The sequence below is a fragment of the Bufo bufo genome, unplaced genomic scaffold, assembly GCF_905171765.1.
Source record: "Bufo bufo unplaced genomic scaffold, aBufBuf1.1, whole genome shotgun sequence".
Taxonomy (NCBI): Eukaryota; Metazoa; Chordata; class Amphibia; order Anura; family Bufonidae; genus Bufo; species Bufo bufo.
In genome coordinates, this window is record NW_024400255.1 from 26,767 (window position 1) to 40,626 (window position 13,860).

Sequence of the window (13,860 nt, forward strand, 5' to 3'; positions counted from 1 at the left end):
TGCTGTCGTTGCGCAGGCACTGCAGCATGTAGTCGCTCATGTGTGCCAGGCTGCCCAGTGGTAAGGACAAGCTGTCCTCTGTGGGAGGCGTATCGTCATCGTCCTGTGTTTCCCCCCAGCCACGCACCAGTGATGGGCCCGAGCTGCTTTGGGTGCCACCCCACTGTGAACATGCTTCATCCTCCTCCACCTCCTCCTCATCCTCGTCCTCCAGTAGTGGGCCCTGTCTGGCCACATTTGTACCTGGCCTCTGGTGTTGAAAAAAACCTCCCTCTGAGTCACTTCGAAGAGATTGGCCTGAAAGTGCTAAAAATGACCCCTCTTCCTCCTCTTCCTCCTGGGCCACCTCCTCTTCCATCAGCGCCCTAAGTGTTTTCTCAAGGAGACATAGAAGTGGTATTGTAACGCTGATAACGGCGTCATCGCCACTGGCCATGTTGGTGGAGTACTCGAAACAGCGCAACAGGGCACACAGGTCTCGCATGGAGGCCCAGTCATTGGTGGTGAAGTGTGCCTGATCCGCAGTGCGACTGACCCGTGCGTGCTGCAGCTGAAACTCCACTATGGCCTGCTGCTGCTCGCACAGTCTGTCCAGCATATGCAAGGTGGAGTTCCACCTGGTGGGTACGTCGCATATGAGGCGGTGAGCGGGAAGGCCGAAGTTACGCTGTAGCGCAGCAGGCGAGCAGCGGCAGGGTGTGAACGCCGGAAGCGCGAACAGACGGCCCGCACTTTATGCAGCAGCTCTGACATGTCGGGGTAGTTGCGAATGAACTTCTGCACCACCAAATTCAGCACATGCGCCAGGCAAGGGATGTGCGTCAAATCGGCTAGTCCCAGAGCTGCAACGAGATTTCGCCCATTATCGCACACCACCAGGCCGGGCTTGAGGCTCACCGGCAGCAACCACTCATCGGTCTGTTGTTCTATACCCCCCCACAACTCCTGTGCGGTGTGGGGCCTGTCCCCCAAATATATGAGTTTCAGAACGGCCTGCTGACGTTTACCCCGGGCTGTGCTGAAGTTGGTGGTGAAGGTGTGTGGCTGACTGGATGAGCAGGTGGAAGAAGAGGAGGAGGAAGCTGAGTAGGAGGAGGAGGAGACAGGAGGCAAAGAATGTTGCCCTGCGATCCTTGGCGGCGGAAGGACGTGCGCCAAACAGCTCTCCGCCTGGGGCCCAGCCGCCACTACATTTACCCAGTGTGCAGTTAGGGAGATATAGCGTCCCTGGCCGTGCTTACTGGTCCACGTATCTGTGGTTAGGTGGACCTTGCCACAGATGGCGTTGCGCAGTGCACACTTGATTTTATCGGACACTTGTTTGTGCAGGGAAGGCACGGCTCTCTTGGAGAAGTAGTGGCGGCTGGGAACAACATACTGTGGGACAGCAAGCGACATGAGCTGTTTGAAACTGTGTGTGTCCACCAGCCTAAATGACAGCATTTCATAGGCCAGTAGTTTAGAAATGCTGGCATTCAGGGCCAGGGATCGAGGGTGGCTAGGTGGGAATTTATGCTTTCTCTCAAATGTTTGTGAGATGGAGAGCTGAACGCTGCTGTGTGACATGGTTGAGATGCTTGGTGATGCAGGTGGTGGTGTTGGTGGTACATCCCATGTTTGCTGGGCGGCAGGTGCCAACGTTCCTCCAGAGGCAGAGGAAGAGGCCGAGGAGGCGGCGGCAGCAGCAGCAGAAGAGGCCGAGGCGGCGGCAGCAGCAGAAAAGGCCGAGGCGGCAGCAGGGGGAGCCTGAGTGACTTCCTTGTTCTTAAGGTGTTTACTCCACTGCAGTTCATGCTTTGCATGCAGGTGCCTGGTCATGCAGGTTGTGCTAAGGTTCAGAACGTTAATGCCTCGCTTCAGGCTCTGATGGCACAGCGTGCAAACCACTCGGGTCTTGTCGTCAGCACATTGTTTGAAGAAGTGCCATGCCAGGGAACTCCTTGAAGCTGCCTTTGGGGTGCTCGGTCCCAGATGGCGGCGGTCAGTAGCAGGCGGAGTCTCTTGGCGGCGGGTGTTCTGATTTTGCCCACTGCTCCCTCTTTTGCTACGCTGTTGGCTCGGTCTCACCACTGCCTCTTCCTCCGAACTGTGAAAGTCAGTGGCACGACCTTCATTCCATGTGGGGTCTAGGACCTCATCGTCCCCTGCATCGTCTTCCACCCAGTCTTGACCCCTGACCTCCTGTTCAGTCTGCACACTGCAGAAAGACGCAGCAGTTGGCACCTGTGTTTCGTCATCATCAGAGACGTGCTGAGGTGGTATTCCCATGTCCTCATCATCAGGAAACATAAGTGGTTGTGCGTTAGTGCATTCTATCTCTTCCACCCCTGGTGAAGAGCTCGGTGGATGCCCTTGGGAAACCCTGGCAGCAGAGTCTTCAAACAGCATAAGAGACTGCTGCATAACTTGAGGCTCAGACAGTTTCCCTGATATGCATGGGGGTGATGCGACAGACTGATGGGCTTGGTTTTCATGCGCCATCTGTGCGCTTTCTGCAGAAGACTGGGTGGGAGATAATGTGAACGTGCTGGATGCACTGTCGGCCACCCAATTGACTAATGCCTGTACCTGCTCAGGCCTTACCATCCTTAGAACGGCATTGGGCCCCACCAAATATGGCTGTAAATTCTGTCGGCTACTGGGACCTGAGGTAGTTGGTACACTAGGACGTGTGACTGTGGCAGAACGGCCACGTCCTCTCCCAGCACCAGAGGGTCCACTTACACCACCACGACCATGTCCACGTCCGCGTCCCTTATTAGATGTTTTCTCTGCAATCTCTGTTACTAACCCTCTTTTTTTGCAGATTTACAATGCTGGAGATGTGGCACTCCAGCGAGTCGTGCACTCCTGATTAGCCTGTCTGCCCCATAGGCTGATTTTAATTATTTTCAGTATAAAGCTGTGGCCTGCTCTCACTACATTCATTGGAAGCTGTTTAGCACCAGGAAGGGTATAGAGTGGGCTCAGCATGCATGTTGGTACCTGCATCCCTTGTAATGGAGGCCATTTTGGCACAAAAAACGGAAAAAGGCAGAGTGGATCCAGCATGCATGTGGGTCCAACACTCCCTGAATTTTATGGCGGTCATTATGGCGCATAACAGGTAGTATTTAGTGTTAGGACCCGTGTAACAGAGATCGCCTTGACGTTTGGCATACGGGCTTAGATGGTTTTGTACAAAATGCATTGACCAAGCATCTCGCTTTTTAAGCGTAGTATTAGCACCATAATTTTTGTAAGCATTGTTGTACTTTGTCTGATTTGCAGAGTGCTGCCGCATTGTCTCCTTTTTTTTCCTCTAGGTCTTTGCCATGGCGGCGTGCACCTGCGCACTGGGAGGTGCTGACTAACCCTCTTTTTTTGCAGATTTACAATGCTGGAGATGTGGCACTCCAGCGAGTCGTGCACTCCTGATTAGCCTGTCTGCCCCATAGGCTGATTTTAATTATTTTCAGTATAAAGCTGTGGCCTGCTCTCACTACATTCATTGGAAGCTGTTTAGCACCAGGAAGGGTATAGAGTGGGCTCAGCATGCATGTTGGTACCTGCATCCCTTGTAATGGAGGCCATTTTGGCACAAAAAAACGGAAAAAGGCAGAGTGGATCCAGCATGCATGTGGGTCCAACACTCCCTGAATTTTATGGCGGTCATTATGGCGCATAACAGGTAGTATTTAGTGTTAGGACCCGTGTAACAGAGATCGCCTTGACGTTTGGCATACGGGCTTAGATGGTTTTGTACAAAATGCATTGACCAAGCATCTCGCTTTTTAAGCGTAGTATTAGCACCATAATTTTTGTAAGCATTGTTGTACTTTGTCTGATTTGCAGAGTGCTGCCGCATTGTCTCCTTTTTTTTCCTCTAGGTCTTTGCCATGGCGGCGTGCACCTGCGCACTGGGAGGTGCTGACTAACCCTCTTTTTTTGCAGATTGATATATCCCAGTCATTACTCCCCTTGAACCACGTCTCAGTAACAGCCACTACATCTATATTCTCAGATGCCATTATAGCCTCAAGTTCATCCGCCATGTTGCTCTTGCACTCTGAAAGTGCTGCAAATGAATTATGGAGAGCCACAGACTGTGGGACATGTCTTCTATCCACAACTCTCAGTCTACCAGAACCTACAGTAACCCATCTTCCATTTCTAGGGGGCCTCTGTGGCAGTGGCATTGCAATGTTCTCAGCCTGAGTTTGTTTAATGGTTAATTTACAAATCTCATATTTCAAAAAGGTAATTTCCTGTTGCATTATGGAGAGCTGTCTACAGATCAGACAGTATCCAAACCTCTGAAGAGTGGAACCTGAAATAAAAACAAAACAATTCCTGCACAGAACCAGGTCTGCCATTGCAAAGAGGGGAAACATTTTTAGACAAACAAATCTTACTTGTTTACATTGTATTTACCTCCAGATTACCTCCTGAGTATCTCCTGAATATCTCCAATGCACTTGCAGACCAGCACTTGATTAGACCAGCACTTGATTAGCAGCCTCTTTTGAAACACAGTGTCTGAGTATCCACCCGAAACATCACTGAAGTTCTGCTCTTTCGAAACACAGTGTCTTAGTATCCACCCGAAACACCACTGAAGTTCTGCTACAGTGGAAAAACTCTGAGTTAGACTAAGTTTGTCTCATGAATATCTCCAATGCAACTGCAGACCAGCACTTGATTAGACCAGCTCTTGATTAGCAGCCTTGAAAAAGCAGCAAGCTATAATTAGCAAGCTAATACAATGTTGATATATATACACACCCTCCCACAAAGGCTCCTCCTCCTACCCGCCTATGCTCATTTGCAATTAAACAATAGAGATACCGTGTCTAGCAAATTCCTTACCTCTTTTGAAACACAGTGTCTGAGTATCCACCCGAAACACCACTGAAGTTCTGCTACAGTGGAAAAACTCTGAGTTAGACTAAGTTCGTCTCCTGAATATCTCCAATGCACTTGCAGACCAGCACTTGATTAGCAGCCTTGAAAAAGCCTTGACAGCACCCCAAAAAGCCCTTTTTAGGGCTAGTACATCAGTCTGCTTTTTTTTTTTTGTTTCTCTGTAATTGCAGTTGCCTGCCAGCGTGTGTGTCAGGCCCACAGCATATACTGTGCCCCCTACTGCCAGTGCCCAGTGCTACCACTCATATCTGGTGTCACAGTAGCTTGCATTTAAAAAAGAAACAACACTTTTTTCACTGTAATATAATTGCAGTTGCCTGCAAGCGTGTGTGTCAGGCCTACAGCGTGTACTGTGCCCACTACTGCCAGACGTGCCCAGTTGCACCACTCATATCTGGTGTCACAGTAGCTTGCATTTAAATACAATTAAAAAAAATTCACTGTAATATAATTGCAGTTGCCTGCAAGCGTGTGTGTCAGGCCTACAGCGTGTACTGTGCCCACTACTGCCAGATGTGCCCAGTTGCAAAACTCATATGTGGTGTCACAGTAGCTTGCATTTAAATAAAAAAAAAAAATTTCACTGTAATATAATTGCAGTTGCCTGCAGGCGTGTGTGTCAGGCCTACAGCATGTACTGTGCCCACTAATGCCAGTGTCCAGTTGCACCACTCATATCTGGTGTCACAGTAGCTTGCATTTAAATAAAATAAAAAAAAATCACTATAATATAATTGCAGTTGCCTGCAAGCGTGTGTGTAAGGCCTACAGCGTGTACTGTGCCCACTACTGCCAGACGTGCCCAGTTGCACCACTCATATCTGGTGTCACAGTAGCTTGCATTTAAATAAAAAAAATATATATTTCACTGTCATATAATTGCAGTTGCCTGCAATCGTGTGTGTCAGTCCTACAGCGTGTACTGTGCCCACTACTGCCAGTGTCCAGTTGCACCACTCATATCTGGTGTCACAGTAGCTTGCATTTAAAAAATAAAATAAAATTTTCACTGTAATATAATTGCAGTTGCCTGCAAGTGTGTGTGTCAGGCCTACAGCGTGTACTGTGCCCACTACTGCCAGACGTGCCCAGTTGCACCACTCATATCTGGTGTCACAGTAGCTTGCATTTAAATAAAATAAAAATAAAAATTCACTATAATATAATTGCAGTTGCCTGCAAGCGTGTGTGTCAGGCCTACAGCATGTACTGTGCCCACTACTGCCAGTGTCCAGTTGCACCACTCATATCTGGTGTCACAGTAGCTTGCATTTAAATAATAAATAAAAAAATTCACTATAATATAATTGCAGTTGCCTGCAAGCGTGTGTGTCAGGCCTACAGCGTGTACTGTGCCCACTACTGCCAGACGTGCCCAGTTGCACCACTCATATCTTGTGTCACAGTAGCTTGCATTTAAATTAAAAAAAATAATAATTTCACTATAATATAATTGCAGTTGCCTGCAAGCGTGTGTGTCAGGCCTACAGCATGTACTGTGCCCACTACTGCCAGTGTCCAGTTGCACCACTCATATCTGGTGTCACAGTAGCTTGCATTTAAATAATAAATAAAAAAATTCACTATAATATAATTGCAGTTGCCTGCAAGCGTGTGTGTCAGGCCTACAGCGTGTACTGTGCCCACTACTGCCAGACGTGCCCAGTTGCACCACTCATATCTGGTGTCACAGTAGCTTGCATTTAAATAAAATAAAAAAAATTCACTGTAATATAATTGCAGTTGCCTGCAAGCGTGTGTGTCAGGCCTACAGCGTGTACTGTGCCCACTACTGCCAGACGTGCCCAGTTGCACCACTCATATCTGGTGTCACAGTAGCTTGTATTTAAATAAAAAAAACAATTTTTCACTGTAATATAATTGCAGTTGCCTGGTGTGTACTCACAGTGATGTTTGCTCCTCTGCTGGGACCAACCGACGAAAAGGACCAGCAGAGGAGCACAGAAGCTATTTAACACATTATATTTATAAATATAATGTGTTAACTGGCTTGTGATTCGAGTTTTTGAAAATCACCAGCCTGCCAGCGACGATCATTGGCTGGCAGGCTGGTGACGAAATACTCCTCTAACTTTTGCCGGCCCGCAATGCGCATGCGCGGGCCGGCTCTGCCCTAAATCTCGCGTCCAGGAGGAATAGCAGGGCCGCCGCCAGGACGCAATCCTGCGTACGGCGGTCCTGAGGTGGTTAAATCCTACTAGGCCAACAATGGGCCCACACTGCAGAATCATTGTTTTCTAGGTCACTTAACTGTCACTGAACTACCTCAGCACGACTATCGGCTTTGAAAATCCGCCATCGCCTGCAATCTCCCAAGCGTGCGCACGAGCACAGTCATCACTACACCAAGATTGACGCATAGAGGAATAAAATTTATGTCATGAGTGTGTCAACTATTGACAACTCTTTGCAGTTGTCTAAACTCTATTCGATACACGTCCCCTGATAGGGGACGTAACAGGGATTTAACTGATAGGAATAGTACTACTTAACATACCACTCATATCTGGTAGCACAGTACATTGCACGGCGCATGCGCAGTGCCCCAAATTGGAAGTAAGAAGACCGACCAAGCATCTTTTTCCATCTCCCGGTTCCTAAAATTTATTCCATACACCGGCCCCTGATAGGGGATGTAACAGGGATTAAACTGATAGGAATAGTACTACTTAACATACCACTCATATTGGGTACATTGCACGGCGCACGCGCAGTGCCCCAAATTGGAAGTAAGAGGACCGACCAAGCATATTTTTCCATCTCCCGGTTCCTAAAATCTATTCCATACAACGGCCCCTGATAGGGGACAAAACAGAGATTAAACTGTTAAGAACAGATTTTTTTTAATTTAAAAAAAAGAGGACAGCCTCTGCAGAGCTGGGTATTTTTTGGCCGCGTTACTGAACGCTCATGCACAATGGCTGTAGGCTCATGCGTCCTTTTGTGGAGGTGACAAACCTCGTCAGTCAAACCCAAGGCAACATCATCGACCTCATCCCATATGCGTTTTTTCTGGAGCATGCCCTGCGAAGAGTGCTGGATCAGGCCGTATATGAGCATGAAGAGGAAGAGTTGTGGTCACCATCACCACCAGAAGCAGCTTTGTCGTCGTTGATTGCTGGACCTGCGGCAACGCAGAGAGAGGAGTCTAAAGACGAGGAGTCAGAGGAGGAAGGTGGCTTTGAGGAGGTGGAAGACCAACCACAGCAGGCCTCCCAGGGGGCTTGTTGTCACCTTTCGGGGACCCTTGGTGTTGTACGTGGCTGGGTGGAGGAAGAGACCTTCAATGATGTCAGTGAGGACAAGAAACGGGACATGGCTAGCTTGGTATCCAACCTTGTGCAAATGGGAAGTTTGCGGTTGTGCAAATGGACTGTTTGCGGTTGTTTGCGGTGCGTTAAAAGGGGAGTTTGGTCTGTCACTGTGAAGCTGGCGTAACCCTTACACTACCTGATCGATACAACATCATACCTGATGTTTTAAAGCACGTTATTCCAAACAATTTAGGAATGTTAGGTGATTTATGCCCTTTATGGATTAAAACCCGACTCTGAGTCAACTACGTAATTTTCCATGGGAGTTTTGCCATGAATCCCCCTCCGGCATGCCACAGTCCAGGTGTTAGTCCCCTTGCAACAACTTTTCCATCACTATTGTGGGCAGAAAGAGTCCCTGTGGGTTTTAAAATTCGTCTGCCTAATGAAGTCTATGGCGGTTCGCCCAGTTCGCCAATTCGTGAACATTTGCGGAAATTCGCGTTCGCGTTTTGTGCTTCAGTTGCAACACAAAAAAACAACAACTTTTTTCTGCTTTAGGCAATTAGTACATTCAGAGGAAACCGCTTCCAAGTTTCTTCATTATTGCTTTAAGTGGCAAATGGGTTTCGGAATCTAGTGAGACTGACCCTCATACGGGGTCCTTTTCTAGCAAGACATTAGTGCAGCAGGTAGAACATCAGTTATCAGATCTGAATTGAGTGAGATTAATCCTCATGCTTTGTCCTTTTCTAGTCAAACGGGATGAGGGGTTGTTGACTAGCTTAAATTTTGTAGTTAGAAGGCATAGTTGGGAATGATTTGCAGCAGGTAGAACATAAGGTAGAACATAAGTTATCGGATGTAGAACATTTGCAGCAGGTAGAACATAAGTTATCGGATCTGAATTGAGTGAGATTTATCCTCACGCTGGGTCCTTTTCTAGTCAAACGGGAGGAGGGGCTGTTGACTAGCTTAAATTTTGTAGTTAGAAGGCATAGTTAGGAATGATTTGAGGTATGATGTAAAAATGGGATCATGCGCAAAAGGAAGGAATGAAAAGCTATAAGCGGACAGAAATTTGAGCCGCAATGGGAGACCTCAATGTGTATGCCTTAACTCTGGATCCATTCGATGTCGGTGTAAATTTAAAAACCAAGCATTCCCATACCGGGAGTCGAACCCGGGCCGCCTGGTTGAAAACCAGGAATCCTAACCGCTAGACCATATAGGAAACATAGCACAAAATTTTCTATTGCAAACAAAAAAAAAAAAGAAAAAAACTAATTCAATTTTTAAAAATCATTCTTGCACATTCAAAACAGGGTGTGCAGCATTTGCCTCGTTAGCGCAGCAGGTAGCGCGTCAGTCTCATAATCTGAAGGTCGTGAGTTCGATCCTCACACGGAGCATTTTTCTAGCCAGGTTTATGTTCCTCTCTTGACCTAAAAGCCATGATACTTTCTCTTTCGCTACTGACATGTTCTGCTTTAAAAATAAAGAGATCCAAAAGCATTGACAGGACGAAGGCTGCTTGACTATTTAAACTTTTGGAGTTAATAGGGAGAGTTGGGAATGATTTGAGGTATGGATTGAAAATGGGATCTTCTGCAAAAGAAAGGAAAAAATTGCAAAAAGTTGTCAAGTTCAGCATTTTTGGCCGCAATGTGCAACTTCAATCTATACCGCTTAACTCTGCGCCGTGGTGTCGGCCTTTCCGTGTAGGTGCAAGTGTTAAAAAGGCTTATTCCCATACCAGAAGTCAAATATGGACTATATAGGAAACAGAGGACTCATGAGCACTAGACTACATGTTAATTGCTCTAGTGCTTCAGTTGCAAGACAAAAAAAAAAGTTTTCTGCTTTAGGCAATCATTATTACATTCAGAGGAAACCGCTTCCAAGTTTCTTCATTATTGCTTTAAGTGGCACATCGGTTTCGGAATCTAGTGAGACTGACCCTCATAAGGGGTCCTTTTCTAGCAAGACATTAGTGCAGCAGGTTATCGGATCTGAATTGAGTGAGATTAATCCTCACGCTGGGTCCTTTTCTAGTCAACTGGGATGAGGGGTTGTTGACTAGCTTAAATTTTGTAGTTAGAAGGCATAGTTGGGAATGATTTGAGGTATGATGTAAAAATGGGATCATGCGCAAAAGGAAGGAATGAAAAGCTATAAGCGGACAGAAATGGGAGACCTCAATGTGTAGGCCTTAACTCTGCATCCATTCGATGTCGGTGCAAATTTAAAAACCAAGCATTCCCATACCGGGAGTCAAACCCGGGCCGCCTGGGTGAAAACCAGGAATCCTAACCGCTAGACCATATGGGAAACACGGCACAAAACTTTCTATTGCAAACATAAAAAAAACAAGAAAAAAAAAATCCAATTTTGAAAAATCATTCTTGCACATACAAAACAGGGTGTGCAGCATTTGCCTCGTTAGCGCAGCAGGTAGCGCGTCAGTCTCATAATCCGAAGGTCGTGAGTTCGATCCTCACACGGAGCATTTTTCTAGCCAGGTTTATGTTCCTCTCTTGACCTAAAAGCCATGATACTTTCTCTTTCGCTACTGACATGTTCTGCTTTAAAAAATAAAGAGATCCAAAAGCATTGACAGGACGAAGGCTGCTTGACTATTTAAACTTTTGGAGTTAATAGGGAGAGTTGGGAATGATTTGAGGTATGGATTGAAAATGGGATCTTCTGCAAAAGAAAGAAAAAAATTGCTAAAAGTCGTCAAGTTCAGCATTTTTGGCCGCAATGTGCAACTTCAATCTATACCGCTTAACTCTGCGCCGGGGTATCGGCCTTTCCGTGTAGGTGCAAGTGTTAAAAAGGCTTATTCCCATAGCAGAAGTCAAATCTGGACTGTATAGGAAACAGAGGACTCATGAGCTCTAGACTACATGTTAATTGCTCTAGTGCTTCAGTTGCAACACAAAAAAAAAAAAAATCTGTTTTCTGCTTTAGGCAATCATTATTACATTCAGAGGAAACTGCTTCCAAGTTTCTTCATTATTGCTTTAAGTGGCAAATTGGTTTCGGAATCTAGTGAGACTGATCGTCATACGGGGTCCTTTTCTAGCAAGATATTAGTGCAGCAGGAAGAACATAAGTTATCGGATCTGAATTGAGTGAGATTTATCCTCACGCTGGGTCCTTTTCTAGTCAACTGGGATGAGGGGTTGTTGACTAGCTTAAATTTTATAGTTAGAAGGCATAGTTGGGAATGATTTGAGGCATGATGTAAAAATGGGATCATGTGCAAAAGGAAGGCATGAAAAGCTATAAGCAGACAGAAATTTGAGCCGCAATGGGAGACCTCAATGTGTATGCCTTAACTCTGGATCCATTCGATGTCGGTGCAAATTTAAAAACCAAGCATTCCCATACCGGGAGACGAACCCGGGCCGCCTGGGTGAAAACCAAGAATCCTAACCGCTAGACCATATTGGAAACATGACACAAAACTTTTTATTGCAAACATAAAAAAAAAACAAGAAAAAAAAAATCCAATTTTTGAAAATCATTTTTGCACATTCAAAACAGGGTGTGCAGCATTTGCCTCGTTAGCGCAGCAGGTAGTGCGTCAGTCTCATAATCTGAAGGTCGTGAGTTCGATCCTCACACGGGGCATTTTTCTAGCCAGGTTTATGTTCCTCTCTTGACCTACAGTAGGTGAACCCGATTTTGTGTCAATCTCGCTGTATTTCTCGGCGAGATTGAGCACATACGAGCCCCATCGCGGGAGCCAGCGCCGAGCTGGCTTGCCGCTATGGAGAGCAAGCGCGTCATAGAAGCGACGGGAGATCCGACTTGGATTCCCGCCAATTCTACACGTGTGCGGCGTTTGTTATGAATCCTGAGGGGGAAGTCCCCGCCGGATTTAAATAAAAATCCGACCTGGGTCCCGCCCTCAGGAGCATACTGGGCCCTTAGGTCTGTTATGGGTTGTAAGGAGAGCCCCCCCTACGCCGAAAAAAACGGCGTAGGGGGTCCCCCTACAATCCATACCAGACCCGTATCCAAAGCACGCTACCCCGGCCAGCCAGGAAGGGAGTGGGGACGAGCGAGCGCCCACCCCCCTCCTGAGCCGTACCAGGCTGCATGCCCTCAACATGGGGGGTTTGGTGCTCTGGGGCAGGGGGCGCACTGCGGCCCCCCCACCTCAGAGCACCCTGTCCCCATGTTGATGAGGACAGGGCCCCTTCCCGACAACCCTGGCCGTTGGTTGTCGGGGTATGCGGGCAGGAGGCTTATCGGAATCTGGGAGCCCCCTTTAATAAGGGGGCCCCCAGATACCGGCCCCCCACCCTAAGTGAATGAGTATGGGGTACATCGTACCCCTACCCATTCACCTGCAAGAAAAGTGGTAAAAACACAAATAAACCACACAGTGTATTAAAATATTTTATTTTTCTGCTCCGGAGGCCGCCCCCTGTCTTCTTTATTAGCTCTTTTACCAGGGGGGGCTCTTCTTCTTCCGATATCCCGACGGGTCTTCTCCGCTATCCGGGGGGGTCTTCTCGACTCTCCGGGGTTCTCCTTCTGTCTTCTCCTTCTGTCTTGTTGTCTCCTTCTGTCTTCTGTCTCCGGGGGGGGCTCTTCTTCTTCCGATATCCCGACGGGTCTTCTCCGCTATCCGGGGGGGTCTTCTCGACTCTCCGGGGTTCTCCTTCTGTCTTCTCCTTTTGTCTTGTTGTCTCCTATTGTCTTCTGTCTCCGGGGGGGGCTCTTCTTCTTCCGATATCCCGACGGGTCTTCTCCGCTATCCGGGGGGGTCTTCTCAACTCTCCGGGGTTCTCCTTCTGTCTTCTCCTTCTGTCTTCTCCTTCTGTCTTGTTGTCTCGGCGCACCCCGATTCTTCGTCTTCTCTTCTTGTTTTCGCCTCTCTCTGTTGTTGACTCGGCGCACCCCGGTTCTTCGTCTCGCGAGACTCGGCGCACCCCGATTCTTCGTCTCGCGAGACTCGGCGCACCCCGATTCTTCGTCTCGCGAGACGAAGAACCGGGGTGCGCCGAGTCAACAACAGAGAGAGGCGAAAACAAGAAGAGAAGACGAAGAATCGGGGTGCGCCGAGACAACAAGACAGAAGGAGAAGACAGAAGGAGAACCCCGGAGAGTTGAGAAGACCCCCCCGGATAGCGGAGAAGACCGACGGGATATCGGAAGAAGAAGAGCCCCCCCCGGAGACAGAAGACAGAAGGAGACAACAAGACAGAAGGAGAAGACAGAAGGAGAACCCCGGAGAGTCGAGAAGACCCCCCCGGATAGCGGAGAAGACCCGTCGGGATATCGGAAGAAGAAGAGCCCCCCCCGGAGACAGAAGACAGAAGGAGACAACAAGACAGAAGGAGAAGACAGAAGGAGAACCCCGGAGAGTCGAGAAGACCCCCCCGGATAGCGGAGAAGACCCGTCGGGATATCGGAAGAAGAAGAGCCCCCCCTGGTAAAAGAGCTAATAAAGAAGACAGGGGGCGGCCTCCGGAGCAGAAAAATAAAATATTTTAATACACTGTGTGGTTTATTTGTGTTTTTACCACTTTTCTTGCAGGTGAATGGGTAGGGGTACGATGTACCCCATACTCATTCACTTAGGGTGGGGGGCCGGTATCTGGGGGCCCCCTTATTAAAGGGGGCTCCCAGATTCCGATAAGCCTCCTGCCCGCATACCCCG

At 47.9% G+C, this 13,860-nt stretch overlaps 5 non-coding genes and 1 pseudogene across 5 annotated transcripts; 3 read left to right on the forward strand and 3 right to left on the reverse strand.

Annotated features, from left to right (window-relative positions):
• Positions 1–7,611: 7,611 nt before the first annotated feature.
• LOC120983816 lies at positions 7,612–7,789 on the reverse strand (annotated as a pseudogene).
• Positions 7,790–9,342: 1,553 nt separating this feature from the next.
• TRNAE-UUC lies at positions 9,343–9,414 on the reverse strand. Its single transcript has one exon. It is a non-coding gene; the product is annotated as a tRNA-Glu (tRNA).
• Positions 9,415–9,519: 105 nt separating this feature from the next.
• On the forward strand, positions 9,520–9,592 carry TRNAM-CAU. The gene has a single exon. It is a non-coding gene; the product is annotated as a tRNA-Met (tRNA).
• Positions 9,593–10,439: 847 nt separating this feature from the next.
• On the reverse strand, positions 10,440–10,511 carry TRNAE-UUC. The gene has a single exon. It is a non-coding gene; the product is annotated as a tRNA-Glu (tRNA).
• A 105-nt stretch (positions 10,512–10,616) lies between these two features.
• Positions 10,617–10,689, forward strand: TRNAM-CAU. Its single transcript has one exon. It is a non-coding gene; the product is annotated as a tRNA-Met (tRNA).
• A 1,057-nt stretch (positions 10,690–11,746) lies between these two features.
• Positions 11,747–11,819, forward strand: TRNAM-CAU. The gene has a single exon. It is a non-coding gene; the product is annotated as a tRNA-Met (tRNA).
• Positions 11,820–13,860: the final 2,041 nt, after the last annotated feature.